The sequence below is a fragment of the Gallinula chloropus genome (assembly GCF_964237585.1).
Source record: "Gallinula chloropus genome assembly, chromosome: 2".
Lineage (NCBI taxonomy): Eukaryota > Metazoa > Chordata > Aves > Gruiformes > Rallidae > Gallinula > Gallinula chloropus.
The window spans coordinates 7,495,047-7,516,946 of NC_140086.1; positions in this window are offsets into that span (position 1 = coordinate 7,495,047).

Below are 21,900 nucleotides of genomic sequence, written 5' to 3' on the forward strand. Positions count from 1 at the left end.
TATGGAGAACTTAGATTACATTTTTTTCTGAACAGATTGTTCTCTGTTCGAAAATCATTCTGCCATAAAATTGACTATCGGCTCTGTTTCTTTCTTCCTCCTCTAATGCCTAAAAGGGGGCTTAGCTGACTCCAGAATATACAGGAATGATGTTTCCTAATGTACTCAGCATGGCTGCTTGTGTTGAAATGAGATGAAAGCACTTGAATCATTTTCCTTTTCAAATGGCAGTCTAATTAACATATAGATCAGCTGGCTAACACTTCCATGAAACATGTACGGTGCTTGTTATTAAAATACAAGCACTCTTTGAACTTCAGCAGTCACTTGAAAATTTTTAATCTTCCGATTCTGCCTTTGTTTGTAATAGTTTAGATAAGAAATTGGACAGCCAGGGTGCTAAACCTAAGCAATCATTTGGACACTCTTAATGTCGTGGTTATGCTTCTATTTGTTTAACAGTATATATTATGCATAAGGAATCCCAGTTCAAGGATTTATCTAAATGGAATGTGTTATAGCAGATGACAGCAAGAGGATTTCTTTCAAAATTAGCTTGTGTCTTTTTAGGCAGACTGAATTATCCCCAGGTCCCATGAAATCATCTACAATAGCTTTCACTGGCTCTTGGCAGTAATGGTACCTTCTGCTGAGAAGAGCCAATCAACTGGAATATGCTTTTGTTTCTGGACCTGAAAGCTGCATGAGATTGGAGCATGAGGCATGAAAAACAGGGGGGAAAATCCTGAGGGCAGTGTTGCTGCTCACAGACCTGCACATCCTGGATATAAAAGACAGGGTGAGTTCAGTTTTGATTCGGAGGGGGGTGGGGGGGAGAGAGGGAAACTAGATGAGCAAACAATTGTTTAAGCCTATAAGTGCTACACAATAGGTAAGATAAAATTGAGTCTTGATTTGAATGCATTAAATAGTCTTTCTGTTTAATAAAAAAGGCCTGGTATAAAATTACATATTTTGCTTGATATTTATGATGGTTGTTCAATTTACATAAACATTGGCAACTGATAATATGATTATAAAACTGAAAGATTGGTTACTTTACATTCATTTTCCCTATGTATTGTAATATAGTCTGTGGAGGAAGAAATGTGGATGTTTTTTCTTTTTTGTGGTTTTTTTTGTTGGGTTTATTAGGGTTGGGTCTGCTTGAGGTTGTTTTTGTTTGTAACTGGATTCAGCAAATCACAATTGTTAAGGGAAAAAAAAAGGTTCTTTTTGTGTGCTTTGTTTTTTGGGGTTTTTTTTTTGTTTGTTTGCTTGTTTTCCTTTTGTGGGTATGAAAAAAGTTTACCAAAATTAACTCTGGGTAGTTTCAGTGGACATGTTTCATAGCTTACCAAATAGGCTTAAATTGAAGTTACTGGGGTTTAGACATCCGTGGTAATAAGGTTAAATCATGCCCTTTGGAAGTTTTGTTGTTGTGGGTTTTTTGTTGTGGGATTGTTTTGGCTTTAATTTTCAAGCTGAATGTTTATCTCTGAAAACAGTTTTGCTCATAATTTCCCACAGACCAAGAATCAGAAAAGGAAGTGATGAATGAACCACAGGTGCAAAAGCAGAAGGACAGTTCAATTCACAGGTCAGACTGGAGCCTTAGTTTGAATCTACATTTATTTAGATGATTCCAAAAGCCTTAGTAAGGGTTAAATTCAGTTCAGGTTTTTAAGATCTGTCTTTTCCACGTAAACACAAAAAAGACCTCTAAAACCATCCTTGCTGAATTTAATTACTTTTCAATGTCAAAGCTTATTTAGGTTTTGACAATCAAAGGAGACTAAATTAAACAGTATTAATTTATCTCTTACTTCTGCTAGCCTTCTAGGAGGTGTTCCAAAAGAGTAGTCAATATACAACAGATAGACACTAAATATACCCTGACTACTTGATTGTTTTTTTTACCTTAGGCTCACTTGCCCTCATTGCTGCCTTTGCATTGCTGGCAGCATGAGGACCAGCTGAGAGGTTGAGTGCACACTGCTTTTCACTTTTCTCTCTGCAAATGTAAATATTGCACTGCAATCAAGATACTTAAGACATTCAAAACCCACATGGATGTGTTCCTATGTGACCTAATCTAGGTCATCCTGCTCTGGCAGGGGTTTGGACTAGATGATCTTTCAGTGTCTTTTGAGGTTCTCTCTAATCCTTAACATTCTGTGATTCCCCATCAATTAAAATCCAAGATTGAGAAAAATCCTAGATGCCTCTTGTTCCAGCACAGAGAACACTGTATATTTTATAGGTAGATTTCAGTAATCACAAATAATTAATCAAGTCCACAGGATCACCCATTACTATGATAAACATTTTTTTCCTGAGTATATATTTAGTACATTTAAGTCCTGTTCACAGTGTCTTCCATCTGATCTGGCCATATTAGAGGACAGATTCCTTCCTTTAAAATTTGGTTGGGTGTTTGAAACTGGTAAGTGAATCTAAACCCAAAACTAAGGATCAAAAGATCATTTACCTTATTCCACTGACAGTCAAAGAAAAAAAAAAAAAGATAAACATTTGTCCTTCCCAAATACAAACCTTTTACTTACATTCCTTTTCATCAAAAGAGAGAGTTAGAATCAAACAAAGAACAAATCTGAGAACTAAGTTGAGCTCCTGTTTTAAATCTCCATCTGATCATTGTGAATCTGTTAAAAATGCCATCTGGAGATCAGAAAGACACCTGACAATTAAGACAAGAAGGCATAGTACCAGCTTGACACAACATGGTACTTGCAGTGGAAGAGTGCATCGCTGCAATTAAATACTAGATAAGGCTGATCTGTTTTCTAACTGATTGGTAGAGAACTGTGTTAGTGCAAATAATCCCAGATGAATTGTGGCATTGGCTAAGGGTTATCATAGAATCATAAACTGGCTGTAAAATATTTTAGGCTGGAAAGTAGAGGTAGGTTCCAACAATGTGAAAAGAGGAGATTTGGAATAGAATCTCCATAGGAATTATGGGAAAGGAAGGGCCTAATTAATTTTATGTGGAGCTTGGAGGATTTATGAGTATGAACAGATGATGTGGCAGGGAGTTTATTCAACAACCCATGAAATAAATCCTTGATGCAGGCTCCTCCAATAACAGCTGAATCATCTATATTCACTAGGTTTTGATTTCATTTTTGTTAAGCATTTGTTAGCATTGGGATGAAGGACTAGTCTAGATCAACATTTCTTGTGACTGTACTTTTAATTTTTCAGAGACATGGTAGGGTCTTTGTGTACATTGCAAATGAAGTGTGAATACATGACTTTTGTTAATTGTTTTGCATTATTATTATTTTATTATTGTCGTTCTGTGAAGGCACTGCAGACCAAAACACTGTCTCAGACAGTACCTTTTGTGGACCTATTTGTGCAGAATTTAAGCACTAGCCTAAAGAATACCAGTCATCTAATACAGTAAGAATCATAGGAAATGTACTGATTAAACAGCAGCTTCCTTCTCAACTTTATAGTTTCATTTCTGGTCAATCTGTCTAGCCAGTGGGAAGGTAACAATTTACTTCATCAAATTTTCAGTGGTGCTCTGAGAAGATACTTTCCTTTCTACCCACAGACAGGGGTTATGACTAAATCCCCTGAGTGTTTAGGTGATAGCTCACAGAATATGTTAGCAAGTTGCAGTGGATTGAACTCCAGCAGTCTGACACTTAGCTCTTAATGCTTTTGTTTTACAAGATTGTTACTGCATGAGATGCTTAGTACTGAATAGTTTCAAGTGAGTGAAACCAGAATGTAAGAGGGATCATAATTTAACTGAAGCACTTCTGTGTGCCCTGCCTTCAGAAGACCACATTTTTGGATTCTCATGTCTGTGCTTCTTGGGTTTGACAGCTTAGTAAAAAACCTTTAACCTCTAAGGCCTAACAAATGAACCTCAAATAAGAATTATCATCCTTCTCTGGATTGAAAAGGAAAAAAAAGATTGTTTTAGCAGGAGACTGCTCTGTGGTACCAGATAATCTGCCTATCCTGAATGCCATAAATTATTTTGAAAGAAGATAGACTTCAGAAAGTAATTCTGGCAAAAAAGCATGGCTTGCATGGTCCTAACAAAGTACATTTACAGTTGATGCTGTTCATAAGCATTTTTAATATGAATTATTTTGCACGTCTGCATTTTTTATTTCATGTTCATACTTAATAGATGCTAGGTTGAGACAAAAATGCTCATTATGTTTTTCCTTCAAACAAAGAAAACATGATATGAAGACTAATTATGTTTTCTGTCCTCCAACCTTTTTTGCAAAAAACATTCATCAGTGTATATTTCACAACCTGTATGAAATAAACATTTATGATTTCTATTCCTGTCTAAAGATGAATGGATTTCCTCACAGTATCATGAACTGTCAATGAAAATAATAGTAGGTTTATCTGCAACAGATGATCTTAGTCTCACTGTTTATATTATCCCTCTGTTGTTGGGTACTACCCTAATAATAGGGAGGGCTAATTCAGGTATAAACCCACTTCTTAGCCTTTATGAAAAAAACAACTAATCCTGAGCTTGTTATGAATGCATTATGAACTCAGCCAGAGGGTGTGAAGGCTCAGAAAAGAGCTTGTTTCATTTCACCAGCACAAATACTTTTTTTAGAAAAGTGAAAGAGGTTGCTAAAATACTCTTCCTTTTTAGCCACCTTCAACATAACCTTTCTGTATTGATATGTCAATACCCACACTATCTCCTGCTGAAACACTTCTATGCAGTGTGTACAATTAAATATAGAGTAGAACCAGTATTTTAAATCACTACTAAGCCTCTAACACTAGATTAATTGACCAACTTGGTTTTCCATTCAGATTTTAGTACCTGTGGCCAAATCTTCAGATGGCAGTGGGGAAAACTCTTAATTTTCATCTACCCAAAATATAAACTAATTTATAGGAGAGTACTACTGATGCATGTCTTGCTGATAAGATGCACATCAAGAATTTTGCAGTGCAGCTTTAATTTTTTGTCTCTTAAGCCAATCCTTCTCATGGAGATGGTAAATTATGACTTCAGTAGGTAGAATCACTGTCCAAATTACACATTTCTGAGTTTCTATGATACACTCTGTTTAGTCTGACTTTCAGACTACATAGTGCTGCCTAGTCTCAACAATTATGCTCAGACTGTGATCTGTCAGGTACTTCTGAATACGCAAAGCAAGTGGCAAGGTAATAAAACTGATGCTGCATTTTGTTTTCTTCTATTTTTATGTTGTCTTCAAGCTATTTTGAAGTGATCATTCCCTTTAATTCTCCTGCCAAAATCTATCAGTCCACTGTAGATTTTACATACTGGAAAGAGAAGACATCCTGTTGACCTTCGATGCCTTCATTGATCTACAATAGGATTGATCCTAAAGTTACGCATGCATACATGTTTGTGCTGGTTTTGGCTGGAACAGGGTTACATTTCATCATATTAGCTGGTATGGGGTTATGTTTTGGATTTGTACTGAAAGCAGTGTTGACAACACACGGATGTTTTAGCAGTCAGGGATTTTTCTTTTTCTCATGCTGCCCTGCCAGAAAGTAGGCTGGGGGTACATGAGAAGTTTTGAGGGGACACAGATAGGACTGCTGACCCCAACTGACCAAAGGGATATTCCATACAATATAACATAATGCTCAGCATATATAAAGCTGGGGGAAGAAGAAGGACAGGGAGGAAATTCAGAGTAATATTGTTTGTCTTTTCACGTAACCATTACATGTAATGGAGCCCTGATTTCCTGGGGATGGCTGAACACCTGTCTGCTCATGGGAAGTGGGAAATGAATTGCTTGTGTGCATGGCTTTTGCTTTAACTATTAAACTACCTTCATCCCACCTCATGCATTTTGCAGTTTCACTTTTCTAATTCTCTCCACCATGCCACCGTACAGGGCAGCAAGCAATGGCTGTGTGGTGCTTAGCTGCTGTCTGGGGTCAAACCCTGACAATATTAAATGTCCAAATATATATGTACACATCGATAGATATATAGAGCAGATTTTTTAAATTATCCACCCATTAAAGGTTCTTCTGTCACCTCTGAACTTAAACCATATCCAGTTTTAATCTCCACATATGCTTGTATATTTTCTTTGTGTTTGAATTCTCTTATTTCCTATTTTTCTATACACCTCTTATGATTGTCCTCTGTAGGTGTTTGATATTCTGGTTGATCTCTCTATCCTTTCTTTCCCTCTGGCTGTTTACTGTCTGGTCCTTTTAACAGTCTCTTTTTTGAGTGTAACATGAGCACATTTGTGTTTGACTTAAAGTCAAGCTCTATTTATATATTTGAAATCAAGTAAAATAAGTTCTCCCAACTCATAATAATTACTTGTATCTCTGGTTAGTTATAACTTCTTCAAATTAGTGAAGAAGCATTGAATTTGACCTAAATATTTTATGATGCCACTGCCTTAATATAAGTAGTCTTTGGCAGATACCAAGAAAAATAAGGATTGCGAATATTCCTTGAAATAGACTAGGAATGATGGACCTCTAGAGAAGTGTGTTCAGAACCACTAAAAAAAAACCCAACTTTTTTCTTTTTGTCACTTTGGTATTTTTGTGCATGGCTGATAATCTTTTTGTCACTGATGCCTGAGTTCATGTGTGACTGGCAGGATGAACTGGAGCAGACTTCCCAGTTAAGGTGTGCCAGGCCACTTAAGCCTATAGCTGATAATGGTGATGTTGTATGTGGTCTAAGGAAGTCTTTATATTGTGGCGTTTTGTAAAAGTTTGGCAAAAGCAAGCAATATTACAGTCAGACGTTCCTGCACATACTTTTGATCAAGCAGCCAGTATCATTCATAGGGGTTAAAATGTTAAAAGTCATAATTTGGGAGAAAATCATCCTTCCCACTCTTCTATTCCCATATCCATGAATATCATCACCATTCTTTCTATTCCTTTAAAGGAAACAGTGGTTTTCCACATGTTACTTTACAATTGTTCATTATTGGTTAATCTTTAGAAACAGAAAAGAGAGAAAGAGATTTAAAGAGGTATGAAGACATTAAGCTTTGGTTACTAGACAGGTATAAGCATCTTCTAATTTTGCCTATATACTACTTCAAAGGAAACCTTATACCAATTCAGTCATACAATTTTATTATTAATTATCCCACTCTCAAAGCTTCACATACTCATGCTTAATTTCTCTCAACTGTTGACTACTTTAAGTAGAGATGACACTTACTTAGTCCCTCTTATCTAGATTTTTCTTTGTTTCTTTCATTTCATGGTTTCTCCTGTGTAGTCAACAGATTTATCAAAAAGGGTATGACTGAAATCAGCAATACTATTAAGTTGAACTGTTTCTTATCATAGGGATGTTCCTCAGAGGCTTCCCATAAAAATCCACCATTAGGTTATATTTTTTACTACGTTTTTGAAAGCTTTAGCTGAGTTTGACAGGACTTTTGTTATAACAAAACCCCTCACAGTCTTGGGGACTGCACACTACTACTACAGTTTTGCTACAGACACCCATTCCCATCTTGTGGAAATTGCTGTGACCATACTCCAGATCCTCCAATTTATTCTTGATATATTTGCATTAGACTTTATGCAGTCTTGAAACTGTAGTATGTGCTAAATATTGATAATTTAAAAAAAAGCAAATTGAAAAACAAAATCACTCTTAACAATTACATTGTAAAGTGATTTAGGAATTCACCTTATTTTCTGCCATGGAACTTTGACATCTAACTGTAATTGAAACTTCCAGTAAGACCCAGACTCCCACTAAATAATATTCATGATCTATATTAGGGAAGGAGACATGTATAGGCATTTTGGCCCTTAGCCAATGTACTTTGGATGTCATTGGAATATGACATCATAACAACTTGGTATTGAGCACAGATTAAGTATGTATTTGAGCAGCTAATCAGTGTTGAAATCCAGACTGATACCTCCTCACTGTTCTCAGCATCTAAATAGGTGTCTGAAAGACAAGGCCAGACGTTCTTTTGTGTTGTCATCATACCTTGTAGGTATGCCTGATTGGTCAATCTATCAGTAGTAGCAGAAGAGCTAAAACTAGTTAAAGTCTTTTGCTCAGACCCAAGGGAGTAGAAACCATAAGCTCTCTCAGATTTGCAACATGATAAACAAGTAACATAAAAATTAATTGATAGTAGGAGAAAAAAATGCATTTGTTTCACTGTTGTACCATGGATAAAGCTGCAAAACAGATTGGAGATTCTATGACTTTGCCTTCTCCAAATTCATCACTGGACATATTTAATTAAAACCAAATCAGATTAAGTCATTTTGAACTATAGGAAAATGTTGGAATCCTTCAGGTGCAATCCATGTTGGAAGAAACACAACAAGGATAAGATTCCTCCTTGCAGCAACAGAAGTCAGCTGCAAAAATAGTTTAAAGCCCATCCTACTGGGGAATTGGACATGTTTGAAATAAACAAATGCATTGGCCTGTGCTCTTTTATTTCTCTGGTCAGCAAGAAGAAAGAGTAACTTACAATAGGTGTGAAGCACCCAGTTGAGACAAATTATGTTCATGTCATTCCTTTATTTCCTTTTTTCCCTTACAACCCAAGTTTCTCTTGTATCAACCATTTTTCCAACTCATTTTGCGTTCTCTGGGACTGGCTGAGACTCAGAATAATTAAAAGTCTTAAATTAAGGAAGTTTTTGTAAACTGGGAGATAAAAAGAACAAGATTCTAAGAAAATAAACCCCAACAAAAAACCCCCCCAAAAAACCATAATACCACTTTAAAATAAATGCTCTACAATCAAGAACTCTTGAAGTATTAAAATTAATTTTAATTTAGTACTTAGAAATGAGAAACTTCATTTCATTTGAGTCTGGACAATTTAATAAAAATCTTTAGTAATGGGTGCTAATAGTAGAATTTACTAAGTGTTTGTTTCCCTGCAAAGTATTTTTAAAGGAATGCAGTCCTTATGGTTAAAGTTATATAGAACCACAGAATGTATAAGGTTGGGAGGGAACTTTAAAGGTCATCTACTCCAACCCCCTACAGTAATCAGGGATATTCTCACTGGATCAGGTTGCTCAGAGCCCCATCAAGCCTGACCTTGAATATCTTCAGGGATGGGGCCCCCACTACATCTACTGGCAACCTGTTCCAGTGATCCACCACCCTCATATTGAAGAACTTTTTCCAAATATCCAACCTAAATCTACACTTTTCAAATTTAAAACCATTACCCCTCATCCTACTGCTACATGTCCTCATGAATAGTTCTTTCCCAGCTTTCTTATAGGCAAATTTCAGGTATTGGAAGGCTACTATAAGGTCTCCCCGTAGCCTTCTCTTCTCCAGACTGAACAAGCCCAACTCTCATATCCTGTCTTCACAGGAGAGGTGCTCCAGCCCTCTAATCATCTTTGTGTCGCTTCTCTGGACTCACTCCAACAGGTCTATATTGTTTAGAGAATAACTGTTAGAATAATGCTAAAGTTCATAATTTCATATATGTTAGAGATATCTTTTTCCCAATATGAACAAAGAACTCCCACAATAGCATAAATACTAGGAGCTAAAAAGTCCATACAAAAGTGAAACTGCCCATAGTATAGCTGTTACCAATGGAAAGAAGAATCTGCTATTTTCATTTCCTAACTGATCATCCTGAGCATGGGGATATCAGAAGTAATTTCGTTTTTTAACAGATGTAGTTCCTACTGTAATTGAACTTCCCCTATTGAAATGTTAATGTCACTAATGCAGGGATGATGAGCTCACATAAAGTTGTAGTGATACCTGTGGCAATTTGACCATGGCTGGCTGCCAGATGTGCACCAAAGTTGCTCTATTACTACCTTTTTCAGCTGGACAGGGGAGCAAATATATACTGAGAGGCATATGAGTCAATATAAGGACAGGGAGAGATCATTCCACAATTAGTGTCATGGGCAAAACAGACTCAACACAGAATAAAGGAAAGAAAACTCTTAATATATTACACTACACTGCACAGACAGTGAAACCAGAATTGGATAATGAGAGAAGTACAACCAGATCTTAAAGCACCTCCCCCCACCCCTCCCTTCTTTGCAGACTATTCATGATTTCTCTCCCTTCCCCTGCCATTGTGGCACAGGGAGGGGCAGGGAATGAGGGAATGGAGGTTCAGTCAGTTCCTCACAAATTGTTTTTCTTCTTAGCCAAAGGTGGGGGGCATTCCTCATACCCTTCCCCTGCACCACTGTGGGGTCCCACCCGCGGGAGACAATTCTCCACAAACTTTGCCAGTGTGAGTCCTTTCCCATAGGGCTTCAGCTCTTCACCAACTGCCCCAGCATGGGTCGCTTCTATGGGGTGCAGTCATAGAATCATAGTCTATCAGTCTCTCAGGCCCAGACTGCTCCAGCCCAGTCCTCCACCGAGTCACAAGCCCTCCTCAGCAAACCTGCTGTGTTGTGTCATTCTCTCTCTCTCTCTCATCTCTGTGTCTCTGTCTCTCTCTCCACGAACTGCAAGTGCTGCCAAAGGCTTGCTCCAATGTGGGTTACAGTGTCTTCTGTATGTCTCCACCTGCTCCAGCATGGGGCCTCTCTATGGGCTGCAGCTGGGGTCTTGCCCTTTTCCATGGGCTGTGGGGGGACACTGGCTCCACCATGGTCTTCTCCATGGGCTACAGGAGAATCTTTACAGAACCTGGGGTGCCTCCTCCCCGCCCTTCTTCACTGGCCTTGGCGTCTGCACAGTTTCTTACATCTTCTCTGTCACTCCCTTCTCTGGTGGCAAAAGCAGCTGCTAGCAGGTTTTTTTTTTACCTTCTTAAATATGATTCACAGAGGTGCTATGACTGTCGCTGATGGGCTTGGCCTTGGTCAACAACAACTGCAGCCTTAAGTTGGCTGGTGTTTACTCTCTCAGCCTACAGAAAGCTTCTGGCTGATTCTTGCAGAAGCCACCCCTGCAGCTACCCCTGCTCCACCAGAACCCATCCAGGCAAAACTACAAAACCTTCAATAAACCTTACACTTACACTGACAAATATGCCTTTTTTTTGATATCTGAAATGGTCATAAGTTATCAAAGTAGCTCACTGAATACATTAACACGAGACCACAAGGATTATTAATATTAAATATTAAATCACTGTGAAGATGACATTAAGGATGTGATGTGAACTGACAAAAGCAAATTAATTTCAAGTTAAACTTGCTACTTTGTCCTTAATTCACTTTGGGATGTCTAGCAGTGGTGTTGGAATTGATGTAAAGTGGCATGAATATTTAGGATGCCCATTGGTGTATTGGCAGAGGGCAGTGTCTCTGGGCTGTTCCTTTTGTTGTGTGAAGGATCACTCTGTTTCCAACAACTTTAACTCAGACCTTCAAATATTATGTTATAAAATTTCAAATATTTTCTTAAAGGTCAGTCTAAGTAATCAAAAATACAATGCTGTGTAAGATAGTTTCGGGGCTGTGTATGTTTATTTATTTAATTAATTATTACAACCTCTTTTTCCAGGTTTGGTTATATTCTGATTTTCAGATCTGATCTTCAATTGGAAACAATGTTTTTCCCTTCCTCTTCCCCACAGAGATTTCTAAGGCTGAGGTGCTATTTTTAATTACTCATTTAAACATTTAAACATTCATCTTTCAATAAATGTCTTCCCATTTTGCAATTTGATCTAGAGAACCAGAATAAATGTCCTCAAGCAGACATTAACAACAGACGTGATTGTCCTTAAACCTCCCTCATATGTAGAATGCTTACGGGGAAGATCAACATTTATTTTCTTCAGCAGTAAAGTTGGTTTAAGATATCTCTTGTTCCCAGCTTCCTTCTGAATTGGCCAACAATTCACTACAGTGTTGTGATACATCTGTTTGTTTTATCTGGCGAATTATAGCACTTTAATGAACTTAAATACTTCCCAAATAGTTTCTCCTTTTCTGTAATGGAGGTTATTTTGATCATAGAATCATAGATTGGTTTGGGTTGGAAGTGACTCCAAAGATCATCTAGTTCCAAATCCCATGGCAGGGGCACCCTCCACTAGAACAGATTGCCCAATTTCCCATCCAATCTTGTTCTGAACACTTCCAGGGACGAGGCATCCATATCTTCTCCAGGAAACCTGTTCCAGTGCCTCACCACGCTCACAGTAAAGAGGGTTTTTTCCTTATATCTAATCTAAATTATCATCTTGTGGTTTAAAAGATGATACAGTGTATGGTGTCCTCCTGCAGCAGTTACTTCACCACAAGGCGAGTAGAAAGAAGTTGGATTGTGGCAAAACTAAATCTCTTCCATAGAAATTCACCAAGCATCACTTTGGTGCAAAAGCAAGTCTTTCATACCATGGAGCTGTGAATATAAGAAGGTACAGGCATCTGGGAGAGGAGACACATTGTAACACAACCTCACCATGTCAACTGCTAGCATGATAATATAATAGCCTCCCTCTATAAAGCAGTCAAGCAGATTTAAATTAAATTAGAAAAAACACCTCAGGAGAGGAAAAGAGGAGGGGGACTACCAAGTGCCAGATTCTAGTCTGATGTAAATTAAAAGACTTAATGTGATAAATCCCTAAGCAAATGGGCTTTTATAATGGAACTACGGACAGTCCCTCCTTTTTAACAGTGCTGCCAAGCCTTGCCATATGAAAGCATGAAAGCAATCACCTGCTGTGTTTGGTCTAGGTTCAGCTTCCTCCTCCTTGCTTCATGGACCACATACAAACCATTTTGGAGAACAACTGACATCAGTAATTAGACCCTCCCTTGCAAGAACACACTGACAGGTACCTCAGGCAGTTCTAACTCATTCAGTTCAGATTTATGCACCCTCTGTCCTGAAAAAGCCTCAGTTCAACCTTCTCTCAACCTACCCAGAGGGCAGAGCATCCCCGGAGTTTTAGTCAAACAAGTTGGGAGATAAAAGAAATTTCTCAAATAAGGTAAAATGCAGTTACAAAAAGAAATATAAAAACCAAAATCTCAGAGTTCATCAGTGCTTTACAAGAGCCTGAAACATCATGGAAGTGAATTAGGGTCACAGTTAAAAACATTAAAATGTAAATTTCAAAGTTTAAACTAAGCAAAGTCTTACAGAAAACAAGATATTTAGAGCTCCTCTCTGTCTTCACAGTAAGAGTCTCACACTAGTCATTTCTAATAAATCACTGAATGAAGTTATCCCTTCACAGCATGCCATGCTACCTATGTCAAGAACAAGGGCTCAAAAGTCAAAAGTAATGGGAAATATATGTCTGTTTCAGTTTCTGGGGATGCCTGAGCAGTCATGCAAATCATTATTTCTCCTTCTATACAGTGGTAATAGAAGTCATCCTTGCCTGATGGTTACTAATGTCATACAAAGGAATGGATGCTAGGTGCTATGATTTCCTCAGATGAAAACCTTGCTTAATGGGTTATGTAATTGTTTGTGAAAAATAATGAGGAAAGCGTACGGATAATCAAATTCATCTCATATGACAATTTAGGTGCCTAAAAAAACTACTCAATTATGTACCTTCAGAACAACTCCTTCCCACATATTTCACCTCCCAGTGAAAACAGCAAGGCCAAGTCACTGATCTTGCACAAAGTTCTCTTATACAAAACTAGGCATTCCATCTAAGGACCTGTTGTGAGCCCAAGTCTTTCTGGATTCAGACATCAATTACATCAATTAGCCTGTCCACCTTAGCAGGGGAGTTAAGGTCCACATGCATACTTCAACCAGTAGCAGACTGAGAACCCACTACACAAGCCAGAGTCCTGGGTACAGTTTCAGTCCTTTTGTTAGGAGTTTCAAATGGAGGGATGGCAGCTATTAAGCTACTATTAAGCACTCTGGAGATACCTTCATGTCTAAACACAGAGCAAAATTCTTTAGACACATGAGAAAGCCCACAAAATTTCTGCATCCATATATATTCGATCCCTTTTGCTGCAACTCTTAATCCTCTCTTTATTTCAGGGGGCAGCTTCTATCAGCAGATGAAGCAGATCTTGTACTACAGCTTTGTCTTGTGCCTTATGCTTTAGGTTGGCTTCCTTCTGAAAAGAATCACCTCTTCAGATACGTTATTCCCTTGTGTCCTTGCTAGATATCTAACATGATTGAGGATTTCATTGCATTGATTCAGCAGTCCGACATGTGAAAAGTTTAAGGATTTATGACAAGTCATTTTAAGTGAAAATCTCCTGCAGCACAAAAGCAGTACAGTAAATGCAAAGGTTACTCCTGTAACTTCTGAAAGTCCTCACATTGGTTTTAGTAAGCTTTAAAAGACACTCTCAGTAGAAATCATTATTACTGAGTTAGAATTCTGTGAATGAGGTGAGGTTTACGGGTAGTGAAAATGTCTCTTATTAAAACATATTACACAACTGAGAAATATGGAAAATTAAAGTGTTGTTTTTTTTTTTTTTTTCTCCATGTAATCTTGGCCTGACTTTTGTCTTTAGGGCTAATCATGATTGCAATAATTTCAGGAAATTTATCATGAAGTGCAGTGAATGCAACAGGCTATTACTCATCCAATTGCCTACCAATTTGGATACATTTAAAATGTGTCCACTTTAAAGCTATTATACTAAGAAGAAAATTTTCATACTGGCTCACAAACGCTCCGGTTCCACAAAGATCAAGTAATTCTCTAAAACCTCCCGTCCCCTCCCTTCCCCTCCTTTCCCCTCTCCCCCCACTTCTTTCCACTTCCCTTTTTGCCCTCACACTTTCTTCTGAACGATAGTTTAAAAAAATCACATTTCAGCACTATGCCCTTGTTTGTAGCAGCACAACTTTAGGAATGAAATATCAACTGTTACACAGTAGTAGGAAAGACTGGACTGTTTATTTACAGCTGTAGCTTCATTCCTCAAACACTAATGTTTCATGAGTGCATTAATAATATTATCTTTGTTCCTTCCAAGACAAAACTGCATCATGTCTTAATATTTCATTATAGCACTCTTCCAGTGAGTTATATAGGCATACTGGCTTTAAGCAAAACAAATAGTCTCATCAACCTTTCTTCAAAAATAAGAATGGTCTGATGTTTTCAGCAAGCAATCAGGATCTGAGACATCTGTGTTCAGTTCTCTCTTGCAGCCTTTGGCAATCTTGTAAAAGACATTTTAGATGGTAGCTGAAGGTAGAATACATCTGAAACACCTTTGACTGTTAAAAAATGACTATTCTATTTAATATGCTAGCCATGCAAAATACCTATTTAGTCAATGGAAATACACAAGCATGTGTAGAAACCTATTCTGGATAATTCATCATAGTAATCTTAGAATGGGAATAAACATAATTATAAGTTTACTGTTCTCTTTCTATATGCTGTACAGTGAAGTTAAACTACAGATCTCATTATTGAAAGATAAAGTTATTAAAAGCATATTCCCTGTCAGGTCCCAAAAAAATCAGTGTGTATATCAAATACCATTTACATAGACACCCATTGAAATCAGTGGGGACTGAAGAGCATAAATAATTTTAAATATTTGCCTGTCTCTTTTTTGGTATTTCGGCAAAAATAACAGATTTCTGTCATCCCAGGAGTAGCGAGCACAAAGCCATTAAGGGTGATAAAACAGTTTAGCATAAGTAGGTTGAAGGTGCAAGCTGTGTTGAAAGCAGAGTGCTCTTAATCCAAGACCACTCCCAAATCTAGGAAAAATAAGTGTAAGTGCAAGAGCATTTATGCTTTGGGCATATTCTACATGGCTGAAAAAAGTGGAAAAACTCAGGCCAAATCACATTATAGCCCAAAGGCTATGAAGCATTTTGGCAGTGTTAAGCATGACCAAAGTATTTAGGATTATTATTACAGCTGACACACCACATCTTTTGCCAAATATATAAGATCAGCTATGTAAGTAGGACATAAGACTCAAGTACTTGAAGCACTTGACTAGTGGCTAAGAAATCTGAGCTTTGACATCATTTAGCTTTGACACTGATTCCATATGTTTCCTGTGTCATTTTCCATCTCTGCAAGTTCAATCTCATCCCTTGAATCTGAGAGTGTCATGAGAAAAACTCATATGTGAAAAATGGGACTGTGGTAGGGTTCTAGCTTTTGTGTATTTAATGTCAAATGAGAAGCTACATACAGCATATGTTTAAGGTGTTGTTTTCATCATGTGTTTGGAGTTACTATAGATTAGGCCAGCCCATATACTTAAAAATGCCAAAACTAACATCAGCAGACAGAGGGGATCAGTCCATTAATACCATAAAACCAGTTAGCAGTGAAGAAACACAAATGAAGATCTAAGAAACTTCTGGCTCATAGTAGTCACTTGGGTAAGAACTGCATTCAGTACTGAGAGCTCACATATTTCTTTTTTTGACAAAGGAAAGGTGATTTCATCTCTCTTGAAGCAGGAAAGGTTAAAATTACATCCTGGCAATTTTTTTTTCCTTTATGTGCTATGATTCAAATAGCAACAATATTACTCAATAATAACACTTTCTTCTGGTTAATCTTTTGAATCATGTTCCACGTGTAAAAATCAAAATAAAACTTTCTCAGAAACAATAAAAAGAATTGAAGGATATTTATCTTATGGCTATTCACCATCTCTTTATTCTTCTAACATGGGCAACTGCTAAATTAAATGACACTGGGTTTATCAGTTGAAAAGAAATCTGAATGGCTTTGTAATTCAAAACCAGGACAGCATTTCTTCTTTAAGATGCATCATAGTCTAATGCTATCTTTACACATCAAGCCCCTTTATTTATAATACAGCAATGTTGCATAAGTTAAAGGATGAAACACCTCCTTGTTGATGAAAATGTAAATTGCTACATGCTGATGCCTTGCTCATAGAAAGTCTCAATTTGTTTTTACACTGGAACAGATTTTGGCTATTAAGATATGATGTGCTCATGGAAGGAGCCTTGCTCTGCAGCAGCTTTGTTGGAAACAGCACTCACAACCCTTCCTAACTCACCATCAAACAACGGCCAAAAGGTAAATCCATAAGGAATGATGAAGAAAAGGATTTTACTGTGTTTTGAGTTTGAATTCCTTCAGTGTAGCAGCACTTTAGACCATCTCAAAGGCTATTCTAGAACTTCACTGCACAAATATTAAAAAAAACCCTAAACAAACAAAAATCACACTTCCTAATTCTCAACCTCATATTAGCAAAAGCCATTTGGCCATTTGTGCATATTGTCTTCTAGCTTAGATGGCATTGTTCCTTCCAGAATGATTATTGACATTCACAAACCTTGGTTTCATAACACTTAGGATCAGAGTTGATTTGGTTCCCTTCTATCAGTTATGCTCTCAATCCCCCTTCATCTTGCCAGGCATGTTCTGTATCTGCTCTAGCTTGAGTTCACCATCTCAATGATTGGCTACTGACACAGCACGTTTTGGGTGATCTGAAAGGGTCAGCTTTTTTACTTCAGAATCCTGCATGAGTTGGACAGAACTCTGAGTCTCAGTTATGATAGTGAATTCAACATGCCTAGATACAGTCTCAGGCATTGCAGCCCATGGGAAAGACAGACAATGTCTTTATTACTACACTCTCCTACTTTCTAAAACTAGGCAGCCAACGTGGAACAATAATTGTGCCTTCCTCCAACCTACCTGAGCTGTTTGAAACAGTTGAAGGTGCTAAAGTCATGCCGGAGACAGTCTAAAAAATGCAGTGGTATGAACAACCAAGCACCAATATTCAAACACATTTCTTGGCCCTGTTTAGTTTACTACTATGAATTTAGCCCACACCATATAGCACCTATTCACATAATCACTGCCACAATGACGAAGTCAGGCTTTTTTAGGAATCAAAACTACTGAAAACTAAATAAAGATGGCAGGTGTCATCACAATGGACTGAGTAACTGGTGGTGTGGCAATGAACCCCCTTGCCCTGAAGAACTGACTGTCTGTTTCTTAATGACAGCTGGCCATGTGTGTGCTGGGCAGCAGTCAGTGTTCCCTCCTCCCAGGCAGGGCAGCGCTATGGTACAGAATGTTGTGCATCTGTGCCCTAGTTCTCAAAAAGGTAATATTTATTTCCTTGGTTTGAAGTTGCACCAGAACTGGGAACAGTTTGCACTAGATGAAGTGTATCTACTGTAACCTCAGCGCAGCATGCCACAGTGAAAGTGGGGCAGATAGGCAAGCTCTGCCTGCCAGATGTATTACAGGTTCATTAGTCCAGAGCCCAGATGCTGAGAACCACTGCTAGAGCTCTAACTCCTGTGCTCAAACTCTGGCTCTCCTTATGCTAAGTGTACCCATTATGCTACATTTCTAAAAACTCAAGGGTGTTGAAGTTGTGTTGTTTTTTCATTGCATGTTTTTTCATTTATTTGAGGTCACTTTTCATCTGTACAGGAGGGACTGGTTTAGTTCTTCCCTTTGCTGGAATGAAGATGAAGTTTCTATTCTAGCTGCACTAAGCTTTTTAATACGGTTCATAGCAGAATTATTCTTCTAAGAAATGCACAAGGACTTCAACAGGTATGAGCTTATCTATTGCTGAACAGCAGCTTATGGCCAGGCTTCATGAAAAACAAGCTTTAACTGTAAATGTTGAGGTTATAGATAGTTGAAGGTACAGATATGTTCTGAGGAACAGAAGTGAGCATGTGGCAGATATACCTGAGCTAGTCTGGAGCAGTAGGTAGAGGTCACACCAAATACCTTAAATGCTAGACACATATGTTAGGCATCTGTATCTCTTCCACTGTCCTGTAACTCCACAGTGTGAAGCAGATAACATCAAAATCAAGCCACTGTCAATTAAAATCAGTAAGTTCAAGAGGAAAATAAACATTCATATTTTGGTTGCTTAGACACACCTAAAAGATGACATTAATTTAGTAAGGTATTGTTTAAATTCTCCCCTTCTCTATAATTCTATCAAAGCCAGGTACTTTTTCTAAGGCAGGGGAATTTTCTATTTGGTATCATAGAAAAATCAATGTGTGGAATTCCAAAATCACTCCTAATGTTAAAAAAAAAGAAAAAGTCCTTTCTCACAGAAGTCAGAGAAGAAAGAAAATACTATAAATCACAAACCATTTATGCCTTTCATTTATTAACTGATTACTATAGATTTTTTTTAATGGTTTAGATTACTTTGAAGTTTTTGTATTTAATTGACAAAGCTGATATACCTGAATTACCTACTTCTTACTTTGGAATGGTTTACCTCTGGCAGTGGGGAGAATGTAAAAAAAATATATATTTTACTGTATTTCTTATAGAAGGTCGATGTGGGACTCAATTGACTAAGGATAGATACAAACCTTATAGATTACTAGACTTAACTAAGTCTTTGTGCTCTCCTTTATAGTCAATTAAGAGTAACAGGCATGATGAATGCAGTCAGTCTTATGCTGAAGTAGATATCCATAATAAATCAGATTTAATCGTGGCCTTGAGATGCTTCTTTTTCTCCTTTGGCTTTAAAGGAAGCCTGAATTACATAGGTCTTGTGTCTTCATTGCCTTATAGACACCTGAAGACAAGCAAGATAAACCCACTCCAGTGATCTAGCCGTGATATTGTAAAAAAGGTATTTAATCGATAACTAAATCTAACTATGATTACAGGGAGTCAGCAAACTGTTTTCTCTTGGCATAAGCACCATTCATACACATTGACTAATTTGAAAAGCATGTGATCATACAGTTAGACCTCATCTAGGTTAAATTTATGTTTCTCCATGACACCATAGCATTAAGAGTATATGTTCCTGCACACAGAAGAAATATTTGTATCATATTTAACATTGCTATTTTGGAATTGCATCTATAGTTATAAAATGATCTGTGGAGGGCAAACCTGCTCTGCTGCAAGGAATGGCAGTCATCACAACAAACCTTCAAGTGTTTACAATGCACTTTAAATGTCTATAAACATATTTGTGCTGGATTACCTTCACGTTGATAGTCACTTTAAAGTGTTGAGTTACCTCAACTATTCTAAAGATCTCTCACATCGAGCAAGAAGCATTCAACTTTGTGCTGTTATTCCATGCAAGTAGCAACCGTCAGGCATGTGGAAGTGCCACGTGTTTTTGGATCAGAAAGAAGTTGTTCTATCCTGCATGTTCCAGAATATCACATCCCATAACAGTGTTAACAAAAAATGATAAAAGAGAAACAGGAAAGAAAGCTTTCCCTTAATTTATAAAAAAAAAAAAAAGAAAGAAAATTTAATGAATCTCAGTGTTTTCCAAGCTTTATTATTTGTGACTTCGTGTATGTACTGATTATCTTGGTTAATCCCTTAAAGATAGCATAAAGTACACGTGACTGAATTCCACTGAGATATTAAGATGCTGCTATTAAAAATGATTCCTGCCCTAATCACTGCCTTAGCTATTTACCAGATGTTGCTTATATAAAGTTGCTTGCCAGAAAACAAACAGAAAATAAAACAAAATAGGAAAAAGATTATTGATATTCTCATTTTACTTCTTCAAATGAGCAAGAAACCCTCACTAGGAACAGGGCAGAAGAATCACTTTACAGAGCCATTGCTAATACTGTTCTGTGTATTTAGTTCAGTTAAAAAATATCCTGTTCTAAGGTCATAGGTTTAAATTGTCTTGATTAGAGGTGTGACATATTCAAAATGAAATTGTAAAAGCTTAAGGCATGACCACTTAACAGCTGCAAGTGTAGATTATGAAATTAATCTCAAAATAAAAAAAGAAATGTACAAGAACCTGATGATTTGAGGTAGGAAATTTTTGAGAAACACTGAATGCTAAAGCAATAAATGAAATGGCACTATGGAAAGAATTTCCACCTAGGAGAATTTATGTAAAAATCCTTAAGCTCCTTTTCAGTTATTGTACACCACTGGGAAATTGTATAGATTTCATAAATAAGAATGAACAGTAGTCAAGAGTCCATTTCTCGAAACAGTAAAAGGCATCATGTGGTATTTGTCTTTGAGAGATTAATTGCTTTCTCAGAGTCATATTCTAGCAAGATTTCACACTCTGACTACACTAGTGCATTATCATTCTCGAAATGTCTTTTACCTGCAAAGAGAGATCATGGTGGTACAATTAATAGTCCAATCAGACAATACTTTTATCAAAATATATATTTATTGTGTAACTCCACCAGTATTCTTTTTATATACAGGTTTTTGGGTTTACATGCAGTAAAAAGCAGGAGATTTTAAAAATAAATATATTAATTTTTATTTGGGGGTGGCTTGGAGAATTTTTAAATCCTGATGACTGTAATGGATTTTATTTTAAACAAATAAACAAATCTCCTCTGAATTTTTCTTCAGATATCTGAACAGGAACTGAACTATTGATATTTAAATTGTATTAATCACAGAATCACAATGTTACTCATTATATGGAGTTCCAGGTATTCTCTACGGAAAGGAGTTAATAGAAAGATTCCAGAAGCTTTGTTAAATGTTATCATGTAAGCAAACTGTTCTGTAATACTGGGGTTTTTTTTGGTCCTCTACAATTATACTCATTCAGCTTTTATCTGAACATGGAATGTTCTTTCAGAGGTGATTTGAAAACCAAAGGATTACATAAAAATATTTTTTTATATTTTTGCATTATAATTATTTTCATCCAAGAATTCCCCTGGCAGCTTAAAATATTAATTGAATAAGCTTGTCTGGCATATAGGCAAAGGTTCTGTTCTATAAATGAATGAACTGATGAAGACAGACTGAATGGCAGAGACAGCAGGCAGGGTCCTATCTCCAGACTGTCTTCAGCTAGAGGAGCATTGAAGCATGTTTATTATTTTAAGAATGCAATTAAGTGTTATTACTGTTAATTCAGTTGCTTATGTTCTGGCTGCACTAGAAATTAATGCAATTGGTGCTTAACTGCTGTCCCAATTTGAAGAGATCAAGGAGGAATGTGGTAGAT